Source organism: Ostrea edulis, chromosome 8 (assembly GCF_947568905.1).
Source record: "Ostrea edulis chromosome 8, xbOstEdul1.1, whole genome shotgun sequence".
In the NCBI taxonomy this organism is placed as follows: domain Eukaryota; kingdom Metazoa; phylum Mollusca; class Bivalvia; order Ostreida; family Ostreidae; genus Ostrea; species Ostrea edulis.
Genome location: NC_079171.1, coordinates 4,562,064 through 4,575,642, shown reverse-complemented (window position 1 = coordinate 4,575,642; position 13,579 = coordinate 4,562,064). Strand labels below are relative to the sequence as shown.

Below are 13,579 nucleotides of genomic sequence, written 5' to 3'. Positions count from 1 at the left end.
TAAACTGACAATTCGTTTTATTCAATCTTAAAGATGGATTCTTTATCATTTTTGAGTCGACTCTTGTAGCGAGCTACTCCTTAACATCGCGTCGGTCCTGCGGATTCACCTTCACTACCACCTTAGCTCATACGCAACAGAATATAGTTTGACTGGCAGTGTATGTTAATTGATTTGTTAAATAGAATCATTGTCGTGCACATAAAATTCTTGGTAATATCAATGGAATGTACGCATTGTGAAAGAATGAGAAAATATATTAGAATTGGGCATCGATAGCAAGTTTGCAATTGAATATAGTTGGGAGAAGATGAGACTCTGCTGATATGAATGCATACAGTGCATGTCTCTCATTGAGTTTAAGATTTATCAACATGGTTGTAGTGCCATTCCGGAAATGTTTCCGTCATTGGTTTTTTAATATACAGTTATGGATGTTTTGAACATATCGTCCGGCAAATATCCTGTTTGAACAACGGTGTTCGACCCGTCACAGGGTGAGTTATTTCTTAATGTTAACATGTTTACCTTTAGCATTATCGGGAAAACTCTATCCATTCATGGCATCTGTATATTTCAAGATTACTATGCCTTTCGAGCGATTGAAGTGACAATTGATAAGTCATGTATATTTTCGACTGTTTGGTGATCTTTTACTGCATTTTATATCAACGTACCTATCTTTGTGATTTGATGTAATGTTTATTCTCCCTAGTTTGACCTGTACTGACTCTATAATATATGTTTTAAATTTGTATGCGGTATTCTGTTAAAATATTTTTTCTACGGAAAGCCATTCGAGTCATAATTTGTAGGATACGGATTTCCCAAAATTCTACTGTGTACGGTGTGCATTCGTGACACATTTCAAGTAATTATTATTGGTGTTTTTATATCATTATGTTTTTCAACAATGTGTAATTGTCTCTAATATAACTATGGAAGGCAATATTGTCATAATCTGTATGTTTTTGTAATATTACTTCTAACGTCTCATTGTTCTTATGCATGTTATATTAGAGTTTCTTTGTATTTTCAGTTTTGTACCCTTCCTGGAGGTTTATTAAAGGAATGAATTACTCTGGTTGTTCGCATTCCATTATAATGGTTGATAAAGTAATGTATGCTATATTGACATTTTAGCCAATATCGAAATTATGATATAGAGATAATACTACATGCTGGAGTTGATAGGTGCCGAAGGGCTGATATGGCATATGATATGGATTTTGCCATGTAACATTATATTTATTATATACTGCACTTTTTAAGTATGGTTCCATGTAAAAATCAGGCAGAGGGTGATAAGTCGACCGTCAGGGATCGAGCCGATACTTATATATATAGTGACATTGTTTATAGGAAATCATTCGGTGATAATATTTTTTTCATATGACTCACCTTCACAGAGCTGTGTTACTAAAAATAGAATACCCATGCTTTGACCAAAATTGACTCATAAAAATGCTATATATTCTTAAAGGTTTTGTTAAATGAAAATATCATACATTTTCAAATGGCTTATATAAAATGAAGAAGAAGGCTACTGTTTACGAATTTCTGTTGTCATAGTGAGTATTTGTTATGTGTTACCATGGTAACCGTTGCTGTAGTTAACGAAAGAATTTTCTAACGGAAAAACATTCCAACTTTAAGACCATTTTTCTCGAAACAGCAAACACTTTCAAAAAAGTTTTATAGTTAGACGAATAAAGTACATGCTATTGCATAATTTTTACTCAATATTTTTTTTGAAAGTTTTTACTGTACTCGGAAAAAAATATATGAAGATTGTGAAAAATGGCGGGAAAATAATATACAGGTAACTCTCGAATTATCGCCACTCAATTCATCGCCATTTTCGTTATAACGCCGCATTTTTCTAGGAACATTTTTCCTGTTACTTAAAACTCTCCTTAAAACGCCAAATTCGCTATCGCCATTTGCCACAGTGTTTTCATTACAAAAGTTTATTTCAACGCGTTAATTATCTCGATAAACCGCCATGGGTGCACGTGGTCAGTGAAGCAGTAAATTGGTCATTATCAATCTCCGGCGTACACCTGGACAGAAGGATCCCGGTTATTGTTGTATTGAATAAACAAGAAAAATACTCAAGATGAACTGTAGTCAAGTTGTTTATACATCAAAGAAACACATTTCAATTTAGCTATGGCTTCGCCACGAAAGAGGGTCCTGTTAAATTTCGATGAGAAAAAGCAAATCATTACGTACCAAGGACATCATCAAAAATGTACCCATCAGGATATTGCAAATCATGTTTCTGTTTTATGGGAAAAGGCTATATAAAAAGAAGGACAGTGGGCGACATCTTAGCAGCAAAGGATCGCTCACTTACATAAGTATTGTAAATAGAGGAAAGATAACTCTTACATATAAAAGAACGGTAACTCTATTTCTTCAAGATGGCAGTAATTCAATTCATCGCCAAATTCGTTATAATGCCATAATTTCATAAGAACAAAAGGTGGCGGTTTATCGAGAGTTGACTGTATTTTCATGTTTTTAAAGTTTTTTTCTACTTACAAACTATTCAACAAGTATACTTTTCTGTCAAGTTCTAGTAATTATCATATTTATAAATATCTAAAATGATCTTTATGTGTTTACATATCATATTGATATGTCTATAGATGTAAATGCAAGAAACGATGCATAGCATTTTGGGTCGGGATCGAAAGTCCGTTTATTATTAACCCATTTCTTTCAGATTTCCTCAGGTTATTGTAAACAACTTATTAGACCGGTCTTTATAGGATATTTTGCACTGAATGGCGAGTTTAACTTGCAAGTATTTTTGGCTGGATAGTTGTGAGTGTGTGGGTAATTAACAAATTAAAGAAAAAATGCTTGGTTGGCAATTGTTTTTCATTTTGAAATTCATCTATCAACAACTCTTGTGAGGCTGGTCAACGACGTACGTTGTAGGTTGCTCGAATGACAAGAGATTGGCATTATAGTCCCAAGTATAAAGAGAATGAATGCCCATGCTCTTTTAAAACGTATATCTTTAGAAAAACAAAACTGAAAATACATTGAACACGTTCAAGGGAATCCTATGATAAAACATTAAGATATAATTTATCAACTTTTGTGTTTTACCCTAAATAATTCATTGAAAATATCTTTTATTTGAAAAATCATTTTGAATTCATTTTTGCTCTGTGTAATATGAAATTTAAAACATTTATTACAAAGCATCTGGACATTAAAACTTTGGCTAACAATTCTAGAAACATGATATGGCTCAAATTTTAAAATAAACTTTTTAGCACTTGATTTCCTTATGAATCCTTTGTAAGAGTGGAACAAAAACTTTTAATGAAATGTACGTTTTTACAGTCGTATAATATATATGTTTGTTCAGGAAAAAAATAAAAATGACAACAGAAACTGCAGACATTTGTGTCATTAATATTGTAAAATTTGGACAGTTTATATTGACTTCATACAATTTTATGAAAATACATGTAATGTAGAAATGGGATTGTTTTAAAATTCAATAATGTAGTTTAAAAAATGTAAGTTGACTCATTTATCATGTCTATGGCACTATCTTTTACCAAGTATGATTACAGGTTGCTTTCAGATGACAAAACAACTGTTTTACATAATCCATGTAGATATTAGTGTCTGTAAAGTGAATTGAAAATGAATTCTTAATTATTTCATCAATAGAATCCATTATCTATAAGATTTTTTAACAGTTGCAACTTGTAAGTTTAGACCCTTTAAAGAGTTCTTTGAAGCTTAAAAATTTTATTTCAAAATCATACTTTTTTAAAAGTGTAACCCCAAACAAGGCATAAACATGATAAAAGAACAAATGAGCACAGAAATATATTTGTTACGAACATATTTACAAAACGGAGGCAGATCCAGAAAAAAATACAAGGGTGGGAATGGAGGGGTTGTGACTCGTGTTTTACCTTCTCCATCCAGAAAGGGGTGAGTGAAGAGCCCAAAAATTGCATAAAATAGACCATTTGAGCTATTCTATGATACATCACATTATACATGTATTTTTGCATGCCACAACTTCATTACACAATTCAACCCATTGATGTTTAATTTCTTCATAAGTTGTTTCCCTTTCGAATTTACGTACATTAGGAATTTCAGTTGAAATAATTTGAATAAACACCATATATAAGAATGCTTTCATGTTTATTTGACAATTTATTTCTTCATAAAGTTTTGATATTTTGTTTGGATTCATTATTTTAGACTGTCTTGATGTTCAACATTGAATTTATGGACTCCTTTGCTTTCCTTTTGTAATAGTGTCTTGTACTTTCACTTGGTTTGATTGATTTTCCTCCTGTTACCACTTTAAGTATGTCCTTGGGTTTTGCAGAGACCTACAATATAATAAGATAGACATTGATTTTCAGGACACAAGAATTTACTTATTTTTCTCTCCTCAATATATAATATATATTTCTCTAGTTTTTGAGAATGTTTGAACATTTTATATCATAAAACTTTCAATTAAAGTACACACCTCAGAGCCTAGTAATCATAGTACACATTGATATTTAAATTATACATGTAGTTAGAAAGAATAAAATACTAAAACAGCATATAAAACTTTTGAAAACAAGAAATGCTTAAAGAAACTTGTATATGGCATTAAGAAGGTGTTCCAAATATTATAAATCAGTGACAAGTAGGTTCAGGTACTAGTCAGGGCAACAGCTGTATCGGGTTTTGAGTCTGGTTTCTGAGTGACCAATATTTTCCTATAATGGTGGGTTGGGGGTTGGTTGACTTTGACCTCATTATCAGAAGGGGTCATAGAGTGCTTGTATATCAGGATTATTATACAATACTGCTCTACCAAGTTTGAGGTTTATAAAACATTTACACTGTAGATTCATTGGTACATATGTGCTACATGTATTTACAGTTATGTATTTACCACAGAGGTTTCCAATGCATGTAGTGATGGTAATTACACTGCATGATGCTGGTATGAAAACTTTAAAGAAATATAAATTAGCTAAATGACTTGATCTTTGTTATATTTATATATTATTATTAGAAATATAAATTCAAGAACCCATGCATTGACCAGTCCCCATGACCATATCAAATTGAGGCAGACTTTAAATAGTAATATAATAGATGTCTAATAAAATTGTCAAGGAGACTCAACTTATTGATTGATATGAAGATTTATAATTAACATTATGAATTGTTTGACAATAAAATAGAATTCTTTAAAAAACTACAGACCCTAAATATTTTCTTTGGTATGTCTAATAGTATGCATGTTTTTAAAATATGAATTCTGATTTGTCAAGAGCTGAATGGTGACCACTAAAAGAAATGATGTTTTGTATATGAAATAATATTTAAAAAATTGTGTGTATTTATAATTATAGAATACCTTGAAGGAAAAAAAATGATGTGTATATAAAATAAATTGAAGAAAAAATCCCATCCATTCTGAGATTTGAACCCGGTACCTCCACCATGCTAATCCGGATACCTAACCACGTAGCTGTCTATAATTTGTAATGAGGAGGATTACATTATATACTAAACATTGCATCTCACAAAATCATATCATGTCTTAAATTTTTATATGCAAATTCGACTGAAATCTACGTGTAGTACATAAAACCACACTCTTTTGAGATGATACCTACTCCTACTGATCCTCAGTTAGGCATAATCTACATATCTATCTGAGACAGGAGGCGTTTGTGTGGAGGATACGTAGATGTCTGCTATCATTGCAGACCATTACAAATGAAACATGCCGTCGATTAGCCTAGGCCTAAAACATATAGCGTAACTGTTGAAAGTATGACTTTTTGAAACAAGGGAGGGGGTGTCATCTGTACACAGTTGTCTCATACAATGCTACATTGTATAATACAACATTCGTTATGATTTTTATGCTAGTAATAATAAATATTGCGAATTTTGACTTATTAAATATGTAAATCACACCATTTGAAATTACCGGAATGCGCCGACTTGGCCTGGTGACATTTCATATAAGATATGTTGCTCGGTCTTCGTTGTCGGTTGCTCCACACACGGTCTATCTTCAGTGATGCCATATGCATCAATGTATTTCTGACACTCTCCGAAGCTAAATATATTCGTTTCCTTCAGATGAGGCTTGAGGGTAGATCACACTCTGTCGGAATATTGTCCTACACGGCATTCAGTTTTGGATCCGCCATATTCCGCGCACTTAGTGTGTTGACAACGCAGCGCCCCTAGCGATCATCGAGGATAAATTCAAGAACGATAACCGAAATTGCATTAAAATCGAAACATTCAGAGAGGTTTTAAAATGTTATATTGAAACTTTCAAAAAAAAAAAAATTATTTCAGAGCATGCCTTTTTTATTTGTTTAATGTTATATAATGATATATTTTCATACCCGCTTTGCTGTTTTTAGATTTCAAAGGGATTACAAGTAGTGTTTTGTATAGATTTGCACTAAGCGTGAATTCTCCATGTTCATAATTATCTGTCCATAATTTTGGAACAAGGCAAAATAAATCAAAACTACTTTGTATATTTGCTAAACATATTACGGTGAGTTAGTATGCTAAGTTTGGGTTCATTTCGTGAACGTGGACTTACAGTACACGACACGAGTTTTATGCGTGTTCCACGCAACGCGGTGGAACAAATTTGCCCCAAACACGGTGGACCTTTAAAATTGTCGGCACCTTTGAAGTCCTATTTTTCCGCGCGAGCTAGACATTGAAGTCCACGGAGGATCTCCGCGGATGCTACCGCACATCTCCGTGGATGTCACCTGTACCTCCGTCGATGCCACCGTGTACCTCCGTGTGATAAAACAAAGAAATAATTTCCGAAATGATTCACCCAAAAAACCTTTTCGCTTGGCCAGCATACATGCCCTCACCCCATTACTTATTTAGAAATTAGCTATAAATCATTCAATTCTTGTAATTGTTGTTTAATGATACGTTGGTGTTTTCGGTTCATATCCGTATGTAGACTTCCCTGCAGACGTTCACACCTTTTTATGAAACGCCCAAATTCTCGACATCCTGTATATAAACACCTGTGTTATTCCTACCACTCGTCGGTACATTGTTTCACGGCACGTGCAGCACAATTTCACCAAATAAAAGAAGGGTCATGAGCAACGACAATCACATGCCAGTAATTTCAATTTGATAAACAACAGTTCAAAGAAATGTGTACCATAAGCAATAGTTTATTTTTACGTAAAGTTTTCATTGTAATTAAGAATATGTGATTAAGGTCAGCTATATACATGTACATGTTTACATTGGATATGAATTTCATTATGTACTCAACTGTGAAGCAATGTGAGCAAAGAATCAAATTTTTATCACTTAAACAAATAAATATTAAAACTATCTTTACTTTTAAACAAACCTTTAGAAAACTCCGTACTTTCATTAAGAAAATTTCATTAGAATGCCCATACTTTACATTAATAATAACACGGCTTTTTAAGGGTTTTTTCTAACTTGATAAATACTTTATTACACCCATGTATTATTTACTAAATGTATATATAACAGCTTTTTGTCTTTATATTTTTGTATACCATTGCATAATGGTGATGGGATCCAATAAATTGAATTGAGTACATGTAGTCTTGAAATATCACAAAGTAAAGAGTTGACAACGATTGAAATAAAAATGCAGACGTTTTCTCGTTTATTCAGTAACTCAATAACTTGCGCTTCTTCTGAATGAAAGTTGTAAAACAAACGTACTAGGTTTTGGTCAGTTATAACATAATACGGGGGTAAAATTCATCTAATCTAGCAATGGGTTTTGAGTCAACTGTGCATTCGTGCACGAATAATCTCGGCTAACGAAGATGAAAAAAAAAGCCTAGATAGTCCGCTTGCATTAACATGTATTATGAAGGTGCAATCGAAGAATTATCCAGTAAATCCAATGATGTTGCAGTATATATAGCATGTATTTATTTTATTTTTGACTGAGAGGGAGATAGACAGCTAAGCACGTAACACCGTTTTAGAAAGGGGGGGGGGGGGGGGACGACTCATTCATTAGTCCTAACCCGGACCAGCCGAAAAATTTAACATGTAAAGAAAACAAAATGGGAAATAAAAAAAAATATCAGAATAAAAGGGGATGGATAATTAATCAGAAAGAAATTGTACTTTCAAGATTTATACTGAACGTATTAAACTTCCTGTATCTGCATACATTTATGAATATTATAATTAATGACTACCAATGCTCTCTCTCTCTCTCTCTCTCTCTCTCTCTCTCTCTCTCTCTCTCTCTCTCTCTTGCTTTCATTATCTAATGCATCTAAAGATTAAATTAAAGATTTTAATAATCGATAGCGTATATGAATAAAAGCAAATAATCGTTAAGTCATTTCTGTTTATTTTAGTTTTTTTTTCATGAACTAGTTGCATTTGACACCGAGGATTTGCATCCTTAAATATTGATTACGAGCACGTAGAATCGGAGAGGGTGTACTTTGAAAACTTGAAAGGTTTTCGTAATCGGACAATTTAAGCACCATTTTTGTTGTTATTTTATTGCTTGTCAAGAAATTTACACAACTTAACCGGCAACATACCCCTTCTGATACATTGAAAAATATAAGTAATGTTAGCACAGGGCTCTATAAAGTTCAATCTGCAGTTTGGTCATACTTCGTCATTCAATAACTTATTCAAAATAAAAAAAAAATGTTTGTCGGGTTAGCGGTACTATGATGTATGACTATAACAATGACCTGTGTATAACTTGTACATTCCATGCAAATTCGAAGGGGTTTTCGCCTCAGTAGAACAATGGGGGTCAGCTAATCCGTGTATTTGAAATCAACAGAAGTGCTTCGCTTCTTGCGGAAAGTGTGAAATATATTGGGTCGGCGTAAGATACCCGTGATCTTAGACTAGATCTAATATCGCTCCGACCCAATATATTTCACACTTTTCATGAGAAGTCAAAACCCAAACTAGCTAACCGTAATTTAGTTATACTGTGAGAAAGACCCTAGGAATTTGTATGGTATATACTTATTATACAAAAATCATTGCATTATCCAGACACTCCCGATGAACATTTTTTTTATGAAAACCTCTATCAAAGTACTTCGAACATAAATCTCGGTCGAATGTTATTAACTCGGGATTTTAAAAATAAATCATTCGATGGTTTGTATTTTTGCTTCTATTAATTACGTAATAAATTAATTCCAATTTGTTAATCATCGACAATGCTCTAATTTCTATATTGGATCAAGTTATATTTGTCAAGATGCATATCAACACAATATGATGGAGGTAATTATGTTAAACAGTGCATTTGTCAGAGAGAGAGAGAGAGAGAGAGAGAGAGAGAGAGAGAGAGAGAGAGAGAGAGAGAGCACATCGGTAATTATTAAATATCCCTATCACATGTTGTACATGTGTGTTTTTCATTTACTGAATATACTAATTCGCATTCAAAACAGGAATTGCCTGCAAGTACGCATTATTTTAACATAGAATTTAAGAATATTTTAATGAAGAAAGAAGACTAAAAGAAAAAAAGTCAAAAGCAGGTTTTCTTAAAAACATAATATAAAGTGTTTGGTATCGTTGGAATCGGCTCAATATGCTGAAAAACAATATAAGTATCAGGGGGGAAAATATTGACATTTTTTCTTTTCTTAAAATTCCACCCTTATCTTGATTATTTGGACTGCGGCACATTTTCACATCTCCCGCAAGGCGCCCGTGGCCAGAACAAAGCTCTTGGCAGCTGTGTGTATTCGCAAATAACACACACCGTGGAACACGGAGGACACGGTGTATCTCCGTGGATTTTCCACCGTGGTCTTTCCACGGTGGGGTGTATAAAACTCGTGTCGTGTACTGTATCACGAAAATGCGGTTTTGCCTGATTTTTACGTGGAACCATACTTAATGCTTGAATATGAAAGGTGAATATAACGAACAGTGATTAATTTCATACGAACGGGATATTGTTTTGGTGTCTTTTTTATTTGATACTGAGTCCTAAAGCTGATTTTATAAAATGATATTCTGGTTATCATGTGCGGGTTTCTTTTTTTGCATTTTAAAGACAGATCAAGGAATGGTTGATACATTACTTTTCTACGTTCAAGACCTTCATACAATGAATTACTCTAGTAAATACTTTTGATACTTTTAATTAACACGATGGTAAATCTCTGATACATTGATAAACTATAGTATAAAAAAAAACTTTGATATATCAATTATAATTAACCATGTTAAAAACTCTCATACAACTACAGTAAAAACATTGATACATTGATTTACCATGGTAAAAACATTGATACGTTGATTGTTACGAGCGAATACGTTATTTCCGGCTTGAGATGCATTGTTGCACGCCGAACTGATATGTGATATGGATTTGCTGACCGGTCATTGATATCGGCTATTGTGACGAACATATATCTGAAATGAATTAACGAATTCTATATTTTTTCTACGTGAAAAGTGAAGATAACGAACAGTGATGAATCTCATAACTCCTATAAGCAATATAAAATAAATAGTTGGGGAAACACGGACCCCTGGACACGGCAGAGGTGTATCAGTTCCCTAAGAGGAGTAAGAATCCCCTGTTGACCAGTCACACCCACCGTAAAATAAGTAAACAGCGAACGAGTTAACATCATTTACATACACACGTGGTACATTTTTGTGGGAATACGTCATGTAAACAGAACAAAGGAGGAGGCGATGAAGATATTTGAAGACTTCACGAGAATGATTGTATCGATACCTGCTACAAATAGTTGATTAATTGATTGTTGTTTTCCGCCACACTCAACAATTTTTCACCTATCTGGTGGCGCCCAGTTTTTATTGGTGGAAGAGAGAACCCGGATATAATGAACCTGGGAAGAGACCATCGACCTTTTGAAAGTAAACTGGGAAACTTTCTCACTTACATGCGCGAGCGGGATTCGAATCCGCGCCGACCAGAGGTGAGAGGCTGTATGATTTTGAGCGCGAATGCTCTAACCACTCAGACCCCAGCTACAAATAGTGCCTGAGATGTTACTGTTTTGTCTTTTGCGGTAGGCGTTTGATACTTGACATTTAAGTACCGATAAGTGATCATGTCATGCAGATGTACTGGGTACCATGGAAAGTGACCTTTGATATTGAACTCTATGGTACACAACGTTTGAAGCCTTTATGGATCAATTCCGATATGTCGTGTTCCTAGTTTATGACGTTGTAATTCCATAAATATCTAGTTAAGCATAATACTTATGCATGTAAATTTTGTTTAACCATACTTGAAAGATTCAGAATTATAAGACGGGGATGTATATATCCCCACCCCATTTTGGAAATTGTCGACGAGTCAACTAAGAGGTCTTTGATTTGTTAAAGGCGTGGCTCTATTAGTAAAGTGAATGAGTGCAGAATTGTGTTGAGGTGTACTGCTCTTTGATAATCTTCCACTCTTAGATTGACATTACCAGCTGTAAGTGTGATTGACTGATTTAATATTGTTTAACGTCCCTCTCGATAATATTTCACTCATATGGAAACGCCACCACTGCCCGTGAAGGGCTGGAAAATTTAGGCCTATGCTCGGCACTTATGGCCTTTGAGGAGAGAGGGATCTTTATGGTGCCACACCTGCTGTGACACGGGACCTCGGTTTTTTGCGGTCTCAAACGAAGGACCGCCCCATTTAGTCGCCTTCTACCACAAGCAAGGGATACTGAAGACCTATTGTAACCCGGATCTCCACGGGATTGTAAGTGTGATGTATCATGAGTAAATATCATATAATGAAATCAGAAATAGTATTCATTCTTTCTATATGTAAAACTTATACGGTACCAATTTTGATGCACCAGATGCGCATTTCGACAAATAATGTCTCTTCAGTGATGCTCAACCGAAATGTTTGAAATCCGAAATAACTGTGAAGTTTTAGATCTAAATATAGCCAAAAACAGCGTGTCAAACAAGTGGAGCCAAATTCGTCCAAGGATAAGAGCTATTTGTAACAAAATTCAAGAATTGATAAAGAACACACAATTCATTCACAGAGAATTTTATTGGTTATATATGTAATAAATCAAGGGAGAAACATTCTGAGTAACAAGTGAATAATAAAAAGGTGAAGATAAGAACAGTGGCCAATCTCATAAATGCTATAAAGAAAACGAAATTCAGAGAAGGACAAGCGCGGATCCCTGGACTTAACAGATACATAGAGTGCATTTCATAAAGGAATAATACGAGTAAAAAACAGTATGAAACAGACGTTTATCAAAACATCACCGCCACCTGATATGTGGTATTACCCAGGCATTGTGATTCAATATCTTTATTACTTCTAGTCCCCAGAATTCCGATCCGCCTTATAGATGTCGAATAGAAAGAGTTCAACACTTCTTTTTAAAGTTTTTGTCGAATGTCGAATTGGCTACGGTCACTTCACTTGTTTTGTCATCATATTTCCGAAGCGAACGTTTAGTCGAATTCCGGTGTGACTACAGTCTTCGTACCTGTTTTGACATCATACACTCCACACGTGATAATTGGCGGATAATAAAGATGTAAGGTGACGGCATGCACCTTACTACTGTTTCCGACTCGGTGAACACCGACACCATCTGAATGATAGACAGTATTATTGCAAATATAAGCAAATCAAAATAGAGTTTCATTGGTGATTTAATCAACAGTCGGTATTAAATATTTTGGTGTGAAGTGTGATTTGACAGTGTGTCTGTAAATGCATGGAAGATACAAGGCTTATACATAGTCCCACTGTGCGTACTCCGATACTTACCAGTGATGTGTATCATCTGGTCCGTTATATATGTTTTCTGCTCTCCTATTTGTGTCATTGCCTGAACTTCATTGCCTTCCGACATTGTGTACAGGTCCTCGAACACCTCCCCTTGTAAGATTTTCATGATGCATTGCGAGTCAGGATGGTCGTGTATAGGACTTTCTTGGTCCGGCTTCCAACACAAAATCATCAGCTCGTAGATACCGTCTTCCTTATCGAGCAGTATCCTAGTATACCTGTGAATTTAATGACAATATTCAAATTAAGCTTTTTGTTTGATCCCTACACACGGTGAGTGTTGTCCCCCTGACCACGTACCCTAAATAAGTAATGAGATATCTTCTGGTTTTCGTGTAGAAGTATGACGTCATTATTTGTTTTACAATCCCTTCTCTTTAATAACCAACTCATTGTAATTCAGAAAACATTAAAATACATGTACATAGGCATGTTTGCCACATATTATCCACACATGATTTTCATATGTGGCTCATTTGATTTGTTTCATATGATAATCATAAAAGGGTATCATATGTGAATCATATGATGTGTTTCATATGTAAATCATATATGAAAGTTTTGTGTGTATGTTGTGCTACTAAATTATATGAGAATCATATGTAAGGAACTCATATGTAAATCATATGAGACATGTATGTGTCCTTAAATTATGTAATATGCATATGCTGGAAATCAAGTATTTCTATTCATTCTACAACTACTTCAATT

General features: G+C 34.2%; 1 long non-coding RNA gene across 1 annotated transcript; it reads right to left on the bottom strand.

Annotated features, from left to right (window-relative positions):
* Positions 1 to 12,087: 12,087 nt before the first annotated feature.
* Positions 12,088 to 13,287, bottom strand: LOC125678022 (uncharacterized). Its single transcript, XR_007371373.2, has 2 exons — positions 12,848 to 13,287; positions 12,088 to 12,668 (listed from the first exon to the last, which is right to left on the bottom strand). It is a non-coding gene; the product is annotated as an uncharacterized LOC125678022 (long non-coding RNA).
* Positions 13,288 to 13,579: the final 292 nt, after the last annotated feature.